Here is a 13,716-nt window from a genome sequence, read left to right as displayed (position 1 = left end):
ATAACCACAGATAGTAGGGTTATCTTCTAATGAACTCGACCTACTGTATTTGCAACAAAAAAACGTCTGGACAGCAGGAGATATGACGTTTTGTGTCCCAAAGTGCATGCCAGGAACAAGGGCTAGTCAAGACTCGTGGATATCCTGCAGAGAATTATCATCGGATGTCTTTGCCGCGCGATTCCACACTCGCGCTATCAGAGGAAGCCGTATGAAAAAAATAAGAATAGGTCTAACCCCCTCTGGCAATAAAACAGGAGGCGCTAAGATGTTCAAACACCAAAGAGAAACCTTTTTGCAAGGAATCAAGTGCTGCATTAACCACACGTATTTGTGGTGAACATGCAAACAAACACGTTCTAATATCATACGCATTATCTTTGAACCTGATTGGCCAAACACCAGAGGCAGCCTTCTTTATGGCCTAGCCTCAGCAGTGTCAGACCAGAGAACGCCAAAAGGTGAACAGCACAAAGACCGTGCCACTATCAGAGCATTGAGAGCTCGGGGTGAGCAGCTATGTCATGGCACGTGATTTGCCGGTATCAATGTATGAAAAACAATAAAAGGTTTTGTCCTTTCTGGCAATAAAACTAGGAGGTGCTAAGCTGTTCAAACACCAAATATAAACTTTATCTTTTGCAAGGTATCAAGTGCCGCATTAACCACACGGAGAACTTGCGGTGTACATTGCAAACAAAATATGCTCTGATATAATACCGTGCCTTTGTTCCGCAACGCAGCAAGGGACACTCCACGCATCATTGCTGATAACAGGAACGGGCATGCGGATTCGCAGGGTGGGCGACTGTTCCCAATCCCGCCCACCTTGAGCCACCACCACCGCAGCCGACGCAGCCGACGACCGACCGCAACGCAAAGCTCTCGAAGGCCCTCCGGAGCCGATGTGCCGCTTGACTTTATCAATCCCTTTGATTAGTCGACACTGCGACGCAATCCTCACAAACGCAACGAGGGCTGCGGTTTACGAAACCAGAGTCTGTATCTGGAGCGGAGGGCAAAGCTGTCAACCCATGCGGTTTTGTCCCGTATTCTTGTGCAGGGAAATTTAGTTTTCAGGCCCATACGGTGTACAGCCGTTTCAAATACGGGCAGCTTTTTTTGTTTTATCTATTTGCGTCGTGTTTCTCCCTTGTAATGCGACTTTGTAGGATGAACGTTGAGATTTATAAGGGGCACGGTCTGAATTTGTCTGTAATAAGGTATGGCAGTGAACAAGGGGTTGACATCTATGGGAGGAGGAGTATCGATGAGCAACGAAGCTCCATTTTCGCGGAACGTCCAGGAGGGGCCGGTCCAGCGAGTTACAGGACGAGGCCTCCCCCTGCGCTTTACTACGCGTCCAGCGCGTGACGTCACGCGGGTGGGGGCTGTGGGGGGCGAGGGGAGGGGCGGGGGGCAGCTGAACTCGCGACCCCCCCCCCTCGTCCTCCTCCAGCTTCTCGAGATTACCAACCATCAGGTACGCGTAGCGTGTGCAGTGGCGTTAACTTGCGCAAAGGAGGGATCGGTACACTCTTCCTGGCAGCCTTTGCCACTTGGGGGATATTGTTACTTTATAATGTTGAGATTTAATAACATGATTGACTGCCCGTATTAACGCATTCGTTGCGCAACATTCCAAAATACATGGCGCACAACGCAGCACACTTCATGTTAATAACTTAAATGTTTCCTTGCCAAAGGTTTAAGCTTTAAATACAATTTGCAACGTAACATTGAATTCAAACAAAATCCATTGCATCCTTTATTGCTCCAGAAATTAAACGCACGTGCAGCTTAGGACCCCCCACTTTGCCCTGTCGCCCATAGGGTAATCTGTAGTAGTTAGCGAGCACCTATTAAGGGCGGCACAGCACACGACGGAGTCGCGTGGCCGTTACTCCGCACTGCTGCGGCCACTCATATCTCACGGCCTGGGTATCGGCGCAGGAGAGGTTAGGATCCCACTCGCTGCTGATGTTGTGAATTATGGCGAGTAATTGAAGCCAGCTTTATACTGCCACCATAATACAGTGCACCTACAGGTCTACAAAGTCTGCGAGTCCCCTATATACGCCTCGTGCAATACAATAGAGAGAGAGAGACGGAAAGAGGGAGAGGTGGGAGCTGTCGGTGAGCACCTATTAAGGCCGGCGCAGCGTTATGATGCGACGGAGCCAGCAGTCCTGCCAATCTTGTCTTTGGTCTCGACCCCAGTGCTGATGTACGACCACGCGACACGCCAGCTCCTCGCTAGAGGACAAGTTCGGACACCGGCAGATCCACCGCTGAGGAACCTGGACCTCGCTCACCGGGATCGCACCCGGGATGTGGTGAAATCACTTGGTCACCACTTTCCGCAAAAACAAAAACAAAGACCCCCCCCCCATATAATACAGTTTTTTTGTTTGGGTGAGATCGCGTAAATATATAGATGTGTCGTTCAAGCCGCCACCACTCGACGCAGCCAATTTGTAAGGTTTGTGTCACGTGAACAGAGTGTGCCAAGTCGTCACAGGCACTGCAACGCCACAACATTGTAGGCTGTTGGGGCACGTGCAGGTAGCGAACACCGATTAACAAGGCCGATTAAGGCCGCACGAGGCAGGAGCGGCGACCATCAACATTGCCAGGTCACCTTCGCCTGCCCAACGCTGATGTTTACTCACCGCACAAAGGTACTCGGTGGAGGCCCAGGGACCGCTTCAGATTGTCATCACCAATGTTGGCTGCAAGCAGGAATTGAACTCGAGTAGCCGGGTTCGTGGCGTTACGGGCTCACAATTGCGCCACAGCTCCCCACAGCACACACACAGACAAAGATCCCCTATAGCTTTCAACTGAATGTTGGGGCAAGTGATGTTAGCGAGCACCTATTCAGGCTGGCACGGCGCGCGAGGATGGTAGGTGGCAAACACCGTGCCAGGTCACTTTTTGTCTCTCCCCCATGCCGATGCAGCACCAACCAATTTCATTCACAGCTGAGTTGACCTTGGAGACGTCCAGAACCGGTTCAGATAATCACCACTGATATTAGCTGTGACGGGGAATTGCACTTCGGGTCATTGGGTTCGTAGCGCAGCACACATCGCTGTGCCACAGCTCTCCACAATACACACCAAGGTCAAAGATCACCCGTATATCCTTCAACAGCCTGCAGGGACGAGTGCTGTTAGCGAGCACCTGGTGAGGCCGTACGGCGCACGAGGGGGTGGGTGGCCAGCACCAGGCCCGGCCGCCTTTGTCTCCCCAGTGGCGATGTTTACACACCTCGACCGAAGGGAATCCCAGGACGAGGTCAGGTGATCGCCACTGGTGTTGATCGTGAGCGGGAATTGAACTTTGGTCGCCAGGATGGTAGCGCAGCGCGCTAACCGTTGCACTACCGCTCCCCACACACACAAACACGCGCACGCACAAAGACAAAGACCCCCGTATAGCCTTAACAGACTGTAGGAGCAAGGGCTGTTAGCGTGTAACACCTATGAAAGCCGGTACGGCATACGAGCCGGTGGGTGGACAACGCTACTCCCGGCCGCCTTCGTCTCCCCAGTGATGATGGTACTGGTGTTGGCCGCGAGCGAGAATCGAACTCAGGTACTTGAGTTCATAGCGCAATGCGCTAACCGCCGCTTCCCACACAAAGACAGAGATCCCCCGTATAGCTTTAACAGACTGTTGGGGCAAGTGTAGTTAGCGAGCACCTATGAAGGCCGACACGGCGCAACGAGGGGGTTGGGTGGCCAGCACCACGCCCGGCTGCCTTTGTCTCCCCCGGTGGCGATGTTTAACACACCGTACCAGGCTACTCGTTTGAGGCTGAGTCGACCTAGGGGAGGTCCGGGACCGGTTCAGATACTCCTCACTGGTGTTGGCCGCCAGGTTCGTAGCGCAGCGTAGCGAGAACCACTGCACCGCCTCTCCCCACACACGCACGCAGTCACACGCGCTATTAAGGTGAAAGGGCCATTGCAAGCAACAAGAGTGTAATTGTTTGTTCCGTCGGTGAAACGTCCCATCGTAACTTGCTAAACTTGGCTTTGGGAGCACAACACTGAAAGTTTATAATTCGGGCGTCACTGAAAACCAAAACACGTAACGCCACACGCTGCCAGGACACTGCCACTACAATGCGGCGCTTATCTCGCGCTATCTCTCCGTCATCTGGAGCCATCCCGCGTCTCCTCTCTCTGTAAGCGGCAGCGGCAGAGACAGAACCGCTCCTTCCCCCCCCCCCTCCCCGGATGCTCGGGGGAGAACACGCCCCGCTGCGGCGGCGTTCCGCTCCACAAGCCGGGAGGTTCTCCACGAGGCGCGGGGAGCGAAACGTCGGTCGTCGTGCCAAAACGAACACGCGATGCGAGCCGACATCCCGTCGCAGGGTTTCGGTGGCCCCGCGCCCGATGGGGTGGGAAGTTGGTGGCAGTTTTAAGGTTCATCGACGGTCCCAAGCCAGTGGTGGAAATCCCACATTCTCATGGAAGGGGTCAGTGTCACTATCGTAACAACCACGCTTAACCTGCAATTGATCTGCCCAGATTTGACATTTGCACGTGTTGGTCTCAGAGGAAATCTCCCAATTGAATAGACCCCAGAGGTTATTACGGGTTGACCCTGGCCGGGATTTGAACTCGTGGGCTTCCCCGTTGTGAGCCGAACGCCTGCACAGCGCCACGATTCTGCTGAGTGAATTAACGCCTCACACATCACCGCCTTCGCCAGTGCGGTCTTTCTCAACGAGTCGATGAACGTGCCACTGTGCAGGCGTTCGCGATTGCGCTGCTGCTGCTGCGGTGTGGCCCTCTGTGATGTTTTTTTTCCCTTCCGATTGTGCCACGTGTTGTTCAGAACGACGTCCGACGATTCGCACCACGTCTTAGGAAAAAAGCCAATCAATAAATGCAATTCAAAGTTCCGTTGGTACAAACGGACCGTAAAATAAACTCCTGTTGAAACACTTTTTTCAACTGAAAGAAGCTATTTTGACTGAACTCGTAGGAAAATTAGAGCTTTAAAATAAATATGTTTTAAAAATTATTAACTCTTCATGGTGGCATCACAGAGCCAACAATGAGTGAACACCTCTATGAGTCACATTATTATTTGGTGTTATGAAGGGTCATTGCTCGAAACGTCACATGATATGTCTGTTTTTTTCCTTTTAAGGCCACAGTGTTATTGACGAATGTGCTGGATTTTTTTACTTTGATTTACAGAGCAGTTTCCAGCCTTGAGTGTGCTAACGTCTCTATCGCCCATAGCACGCAGTGTATTTGGGGCAGCAGGCATCTGCTCATTACATTTGTGGACGAGAGAACATACATAGTACACACACACGCGTGCGCATCCCATTAATCCCACGCTGTCAACAAACACCATTCTAACCCTGTACCAGTTCTCAGTGTTCTGCGACAATGAAGCTTGGACAAGACGAGTTACTCACTGCGCGGAACATCGCATGGCGAGCGATTTAGGGAAAAAAAAATCCCTGACGGTGGAAGAGAATTAACAAAACAAAAAAAACTTGGAAAAAAAACTCCCCCCCCCGCAATAAATCAGAGCTGCAGTGCGTATCGGAAACGACGGTCAGCGTGGACACGAATGAATGAATGAAAAGAGAGCGGAGCGGTGATTTCCTTGGCCGACTGGAGAGTTGCCCGCGCGTGCAGATGAGCGAGCGGCTCTTCCCGGAGAAGGGAGGAATCTCCCTAAATGGCTCGACTCGTGGATTGTCGGGTTATTGAAACCCCGCGCACACGGCAGCCGGGTTCGTTCGGACGATGTCTGCACTTCGTTTCGCTGTCGATGCGGAGGAGCCAATACCGATTTTGCGGAAAGTCGACTTTGGTCATCATACGGATAAAACTGGCAACCGCCATGGCAATGTGGAATTTCCGCCACGGCGTTGGCTGCAGCCACCGAAGGGTCAAGAGAACGCCCTCCCCACCTCCCCATTTAAGTGCAATCACACGGAGGACTCTGATCGAGACACGCAGCACGCCGGTCGAACGCTTCCAGGACGCGGATGGCTACAGCATCGCGAACACCGCGTGGCAGCCCCCCACCGCGGCTGGTCCCGCGCACATCTCGTGCCGATCTCATCGCGTAGGGGGGGGGGCGGGGGGCACGGCCAGCAACCACCGTCGGCACGGCCTCGCGCCACGCATCTGCGGAGCGCATCGAGCGGCGCACGGTAGCACCTCCGTGCCCCCCCCTCCCTCCTCCTCCTCATCCTCCTCCTCCTCCTCATCCTCCTCCTCCTCCTCCACCACCGCCACCACGCGCGAGCTGCCAGCCCGCGGTGGTGAAAGAGGGAGGGGTAGAGTAGCAGCAGCAGCAGCATCGTAGCGCATCTTGAAATTCGTGCATCCTGAAGCTGGCGTTTCGGTTCAGTCGGAAGGGTCCGTGGAACACTGCTCCCCCGGGGAGTCGTTCTGCCGCCAGGCCACGTCCGTCTCACGTCCGTCTCACGTCCTGCGTGATGCACTGATACCGCATCGGATTTGGTAATGCCTTACGGCGATAATCCATACTCGAAGCCAACCTAGGAGCGTTCGAAAAAATATATAGTGATAAATCAATCAACAAGTATTAATTAACATATTCATTATCATAGTAATTGTCGTCGTAGTGTCCTGTTCATGTGTCCAGACTTGTAACCTGGGTTCCCCTCGAGATGAGATGCAGCAAAACGAAGTCTCAGTGCCGCATAACGAAGATGTGAACCGGCAGATGACAGCGGCTTGGAGTGTTTCTGCAAAGTTACATTTGATAGTAAAAAGCGGCTCACCCCCTGTGCCCAACAAGAAGAGAATTTCAATAAGTGCGTATGTTGCCTGCTGCTAGGACCCACACTCATCAGACGCAAACAGCACGTGCAATGGCAAAGACAACGGAATTAAATCTGAGAAGTGTGCGAAGAAAGCACGGAGAGACGCATGGTGGTAATTCCATCGAAAGACGGTGGCGAGATGTTAACTACCTCGCCTGGTATGCAGGAAGTCGTGGGTTTGATCCCGACCCTGACGCCTGTATAAGTGGAGTCTGCGTGTCTCTCCCCCCGTGGTCGCGTGGATTTTTCTCAGGGTCCTCCGGTTTAAATAATATGTTCCACCCCTTTGTCAATCCACTGGAGTATCTTTGACACATCGCATCAGACACACGGCCGCCACTGGCATTCCAAACACACACACACACACCGTTAAAATGCTACACTTTCACCAACTCACACTGACCAAGTCACACTGAAGTATGGTCAAACAACCCTCAAGACCCGACACAGCGTGGCGAGGCTTTCATCCAGCAGTACAATTGACAAGAGTTGTATCGTATTACTGATATAAAATAAATAATGCATGGCTGCCATGTAACCATTGGAACTCAGACCCTCATTGCATAAGAGACATATTGCATCCGTCGTATTCGGCGAACGTGGGATATCGCTCGTTACACACACACAAAGTGCTTGCCACAAATGAGCCACAATACCTTGCTCATCTCGCCGAGGAGCATAAATCACCACTTGAGCTCCGTCATCCTGCCAGCGGCTTCTGGCTACGCCATCGAACAAAAGCGGCCACCGCATCGCGCGCCTTCAGACGCGCTTCTGTGGCCGTCTGGAGCGCGCTTCCTTCCGATGCGAGGAAGCCACTGGAGCGATGCACTTTTAGATCTAGATTGAAAACTCGTAAGAACTGCTTTTTGTATTTAGTTTGTTGTCCTTGCCCCGCACCTCCGATTAGCACGGCTGGCTAAGTACGGCGCGAAAGAAGTTCAACGTACATACAGATGTAGCGACATCGCGGATGTCACTGTGTGGCGCCGGCCCTGGAGGGGCACGGCGTGCGATGTACTCACATCGCGGACATCACGTTTGTAGCGACATCGTGAATGTCGCTGATTAATGCCGGCTCTAGCGAGACACGGCGTGCGATGCATCGTCATAGCGGACACCCCGTAGGTGGGTGCAGTACCAGCCCTAGAGGGGGCTCGGTGAGCGCTGGGATAGCGCTCAGTGGCACCACGCGTGGCGCGCAGTGCTGACTCCGACAGGAGGGAGTGTGAGAGTGTCAGCCATGGGAAGAGGTTACCCCAGGCCATGGCACTCTGGTTGACCCTGGAAGGCACGTGACAAGTAAGATCTACACAGGAGCCCCAGGTGGGGGCTAGGGGGTGGTCACGTGTCAGGGTGAGATCCTACGGGAAGGGTCGAGAAACGACAAAGAGGTTTCTCGAAGGTGGTCGTGGCCAAGGACGGGGCCAGCCACGACCCGGGAGCAGGTAAACGGGGTCCCCACAGGGACCGGGGCTCAGCGTTGCTGTTGTCATCTCAAGATCTACGATCTACGTTTTACGTCCAAGAAGAAGTCACCAACACGTGGACGAGGACCCAAGCCAGGGTCCTGTCCGTTGTAGCTACTCCCAGTAACTAACGTAGTTAGCCTGGTGGTCCACCACCATAGGTCATCTGGTAAAGGGGCAGTAACCCCTTTGTTGTTATGTGTTGGTGTTAATAAATATGTGTTGCCTCCAAGAAGTACGTCTGCGACTCAGTTGAATCCACTACACATACTTACAAACCAAGACCCTCAGTTTCGGTGAATGTGGGATATTGCTCTGAGCAAATGGTTGCATTGGCAGGAGACGAGCGAGTGTTGGTGGCCAGCGTCACCGCAATGCGCCCGTTCCCTTCCTCCTCGTGAGCTTTGGGAGAGAACAGGCACGTTCACATTGCAGGCTGAGTCGACTCGGGCCAGTCCCTCACCGGGCTCCGGAGCCAACTGCTTGGCCCAGGGGAGAGGCTCCCGCCGCGTGCAAGCGCAGATCGAGAAGCCGGCTTCACGACTCCCAACGCGTGCAGCCAGGGCCGGATGAAGATGTTGTAGGCCCCCTTGGGCCTACAGGGTACTGTGAAGCCCCCCCACCCCCCCCCCCCCCAGTAATATTTTCAAAAGGAAAACAAAGTTAAAGAAGTTTACAAGGCTAACAACAAATAAAATCCAGCATTCACAAACGAAATAACTTTTCACTTAATCTCTGGAGGTCATCCAGTTGGCGGAGGCCTTGTGCTGCAGCCCCTAAAGCCCCCGCGCCTTAATCCGGCCCTGAGCGTGCAGCCCGCAAACCGATGTGCAGACGTTTGCCCCCCCCCCCACATCCCCTTCACAGCGGGGAAACGCGGATCATCAACGCCCTCCTATTGTCCGGAGCGCCGTGCTCCGGCTGACAATTCCTTCACTGGCCGACGACGGGTTCAAATTAACCCGAAACAGTTTCGGCGCAAAAAAACAAACAACAACAACAACATTGTGTGCGTGAAATCGGCGGCGATGCCCAAACCCGCGCACGGAGGCACGGCGCAGTGGAAAAACTCGTGCGGCAACAGTGGCGGTAATGGCTGCTATACACGCGCGTAATGATTCACTGTCCTTTGCTCATCCACTGCTGGATGAAGGCCCTCCCACGCTGCGTTGGTAAAAAGGGGGGGGGGGGGGGGGGTGCGCGGTTTGACCAAGAACGAGGCGGGCGGGGGGGGGGGGAACCAGGACCAGTTTATATATCACTCCCCACTGACATTAGCCATTGCCCGGTATCAAACCCAGGCTACCGGGTGCAATCGCTGCACCAACCACTCCGCGCCATTGTGTTTGGATATACGGCGGAGTAAAAAAACAAACCACACACACGGTCGGCTCGTTTGGCGTGCGGTTGATACGTCGCAGGGACGTGGGAGGAGGCGGATTCGGGACGCCTTCAACCAGCAGTGGATTGACCATGGCCCGATCTGTGCACCACCGCGTGCAGCGTCTCCTGATGCTTGGTTTGGTCGCGAGGAGTGGCTGGGAGGCTGGGCTGGCTGCGCGATTACCCTCTACCCCGAGGTGGTTCTTCTTCTTCTTAACCTACTGGGGGTGCACGCACCACCTCCTGGGGGCTGCGAGATGCCCTTTCTGGGGGTGCGAGACATGGCCAGATTTTTTAAAAAAGAAGTTAAATAATCGAAAAGACAAATTAAGCACGGGCACGTGAGTACAACTTACTTTGTTTCGTCAAACCCTGTGTATTTATTCACATAATACATTGCGTTTTTTTACGATCCAGAACCAAAGGGGTGCAAGGTTGCAGTCGAGGGTTGAGAACAACTGCTCGACACCATTGCTTCTCAACCCTTTTGTTGAATTTCGTTTCAACGGAGTACCCCCCTTGCCTGACTCAACATGGTTCTGAGAAAAAAAAAGGATGAATAATGAACATCAACATTTGAACCAATTGTCCATTTTGGGAGGTATCCTAACTAGCTCGTAAACCCACATTGTTTACGATCAACGAGTTTAGAAAGGTCTTTGAGATCGTGTTAGGTTACCATGTGGATTTATATTGTATTGTCGTTATTTTCTATTGGCAGATTCATACGTGACCATTCACCAATTACTCTCGTGTATGATATAATTTCACGCAGAAATCATCTCACGTATACCCCCTGGGACATCGCCACGTACAGTGAGGGAAAAAAGTATTTGATCCCCTGCTGATATTGTACGTTTGCCCACTGACAAAGAAATGATCAGTCTATAATTTTAATGGTAGGTTTATTTGAACAGTGAGAGACAGAATAACAACAACAAAATCCAGAAAAACGCATGTCAAATATTTTATAAATTGATTTTCATTTTAATGAGGGAAATAAGTATTTGACCCCCTCTCAATCAAAAAGATTTCTGGCTCCCAGGTGTCTTTTATACAGGTAACGAGCTGAGATTAGGAGCACACTCTTAAAGGGAGTGCTCCTAATCTCAGCTTGTTACCTGTATAAAAGACACCTGTCCACAGAAGCAATCAATCAATAAGATTCCAAACTCTCCACCATGGCCAAGACCAAAGAGCTCTCCAAGGATGTCAGGGACAAGATTGTAGACCTACACAAGGCTGGAATGGGCTACAAGACCATTGCCAAGCAGCTTGGTGAGAAGGTGACAACAGTTGGTGCGATTATTCGCAAATGGAAGAAACACAAAAGAACTGTCAATCTCCTTCGGCCTGGGGCTCCATTCAAGATCTCACCTCGTGGAGTTGCAATGATCATAATAACGGTGAGTAATCAGCCCAGAACTACACGGGAGGATCTTGTCAATGATCTCAAGGAAGCTGGGACCATAGTCACCAAGAAAACAATTGGTAACACACTACGCCGTGTAGGACTGAAATCCTGCAGCGCCCGCAAGATCCCCCTGCTCAAGAAAGCAGATATACATGCCCGTCTGAAGTTTGCCAATGAACATCTGAATGATTCAGAGGACAACTGGGTGAAAGTGTTGTGGTCAGATGAGACCAAAATGGAGCTCTTTGGCATCAACTCAACTCGCCGTGTTTGGAGGAGGAGAAATGCTGCCTATGACCCCAAGAACACTATCCCCACCGTCAAACATGGAGGTGGAAACATTATGCTTTGGGGGTGTTTTTCTGCTAAGGGGACAGGACAACTTCACCGCATCAAAGGGACGATGGACGGGGCCATGTACCGTCAAATCTTGGGTGAGAACCTCCTTCCCTCAGCCAGGGCATTGAAAATGGGTCGTGGATGGGTATTCCAGCATGACAATGACCCAAAATACACGGCCAAGGCAAAAGGAGTGGCTCAAGAAGAAGAACATTAAGGTCCTGGAGTGGCCTAGGCAGTCTCCAGACCTTAATCCCATAGAAAATCTGTGGAGGGAGCTGAAGGTTCGAGTTGCCAAACGTCAGCCTCGAAACCTTAATGACTTGGAGAAGATCTGCAAAGAAGAGTGGGACAAAATCCCTCCTGAGATGTGTGCAAACCTGGTGGTCAACTACAAGAAACGTCTGACTTCTGTGATTGCCAACAAGGGTTTTGCCACCAAGTACTAAGTCATGTTTTGCAGAGGGGTCAAATACTTATTTCCCTCATTAAAATGCAAATACATGTATAACATTTTTGACATGCGTTTTTCTGGATTTTGGTTGTTGTTATTCTGTCTCTCACTGTTCAAATAAACCTACCATTAAAATTATAGACTGATCATTTCTTTGTCAGTGGGCAACGTACAAAATCAGCAGGGGATCAAATACTTTTTACCTCACTGTAACCCCGGGGGTACGCGTACCCCCGGTTGAGAACCACTCTCTCGTCTGCCACGTGCACGTTACATATCCCGTTACATCACTAGCAAAACTCACGATAATGATGATAATAAAAGTAGTGGTGTCAACTTGTAACGCTGCGCCGCCGCCGCCGTACGGTGTTCGCTCGCCCTCGTAGACAGAGGCAGAGAGACAGGGAACGACTCGGAGGCGCCAGGAGGAGCACTCCCAGACGAGCGGGAATGCAGCAGCAGCAGCCATGCGCCGATGAGCCGGTGCCAAAAATGCCCAAACTTTGAGGTGCCCCTTCGTGTTAAGGTCTCATCGGCCAGTTGATGAGTATTTACACGTGGAATGAAACCGAAATATTTCAGAGAACATCCACGCACGTGAGAGGGGCAACACCCCATCCCATACAGCACGGAACAGATGGCATCCTCACTTGCTGTCCCACTTTCTCGCGAACCCGTGGGAAGGAAGATTCACATCAACAGTTGTGTAATCCCACCAACCCTTGCCTCCGCAGTGCTGGATTACAGGCCACGTGCAATAGTCACCACCGCCCAGTCAAGAGGGGGGCACTTTGTGTGCCAGAATCACCGCTCGTGTTGCAAATATGAAAATTACCTGAAAGCCAGGCCTTACATTTTCATTGAATATTTTTCGGGATGCTGGAGGATTTGTGCTGGATGTGGTGAGCCGGGCGCTGGAAATATATATTTTTTCTGAGCTGAGCCACGGGCAGCTCCAGCTGGAATGAAGCCCTGCCTCTATTGCGAGGAGTTAAACAAACAAACGAACAAAACAGTCATCGCAAAAAAATATCGAGATGCAAACCAGATCGTGAATCCGTACGAGCTCGCGAGGCAGCGAGATCACGATTAGCACGGTTGGCTCCGTATGGTGCGAAAGAAGTTCAACATGCATGCGCACACGTACACACGTGAACTTGGCCGGCCGAGGAGCGCTTCGCCCTTTGTGTACGAATCTCGCGCGTGTTGTTCTTTAGGGTCGGCGCGAGATGCCGATCGGCGCGCTGAGTGTGTGTCTTCGAAGGGACGATATTATCGACACACTTACAGCCCCGTCGGCATCGCCCCCCCCCCTCCCACCGCCCCCTCTCGAGCGATAAACACGTCGCGCGGTTGCCGCAGTTTAGACAGTGGGACGCTTTGTGCAGCCGTGCAGATAGAAGTGTCAGCGCCGCCGAATCTCCGTCACCACAAAAAGACCCGCGGCGCTATCAGATGCGGCGATTCTTTACTCGGAGCGGGCTGTTGATCGGGCAGGAGCTTTGGAGACCGCCGAGACGCAAAGAGAGGGCACTAAAATAACCGCGTTTGTTTTTGTTCCCCCCGTTGTAAACACTCGGTGGCCCCCGTGCGTGCCATCTTGGGGCGCGCGGTAACCCCGGCGGCCCCAGCGACTCGTGGGGACGATGTGGAACCTGCAACGGGGAGCGCCGCTGAGCCCCCCGGTTGGGTTAGAATCCCACGGTCCCACGTGCAATTAATCCAGGCCGTGAGTTGGAGATCGCTGCCAAATTAATTACCCGAGTCATTTGGAAATACTCTCTGGCCAAAGTGTGGGCTTGTTAGGAAACAGGCTGTCAAG

This window comes from Petromyzon marinus, chromosome 6 (assembly GCF_048934315.1).
Source record: "Petromyzon marinus isolate PM22_M1 ecotype Great Lakes invasive population chromosome 6, UKy_Petmar_22M1.pri1.0, whole genome shotgun sequence".
Classification (NCBI taxonomy): Eukaryota; Metazoa; Chordata; class Hyperoartia; order Petromyzontiformes; family Petromyzontidae; genus Petromyzon; species Petromyzon marinus.
Note: the sequence above shows the minus strand (reverse complement) of the source record.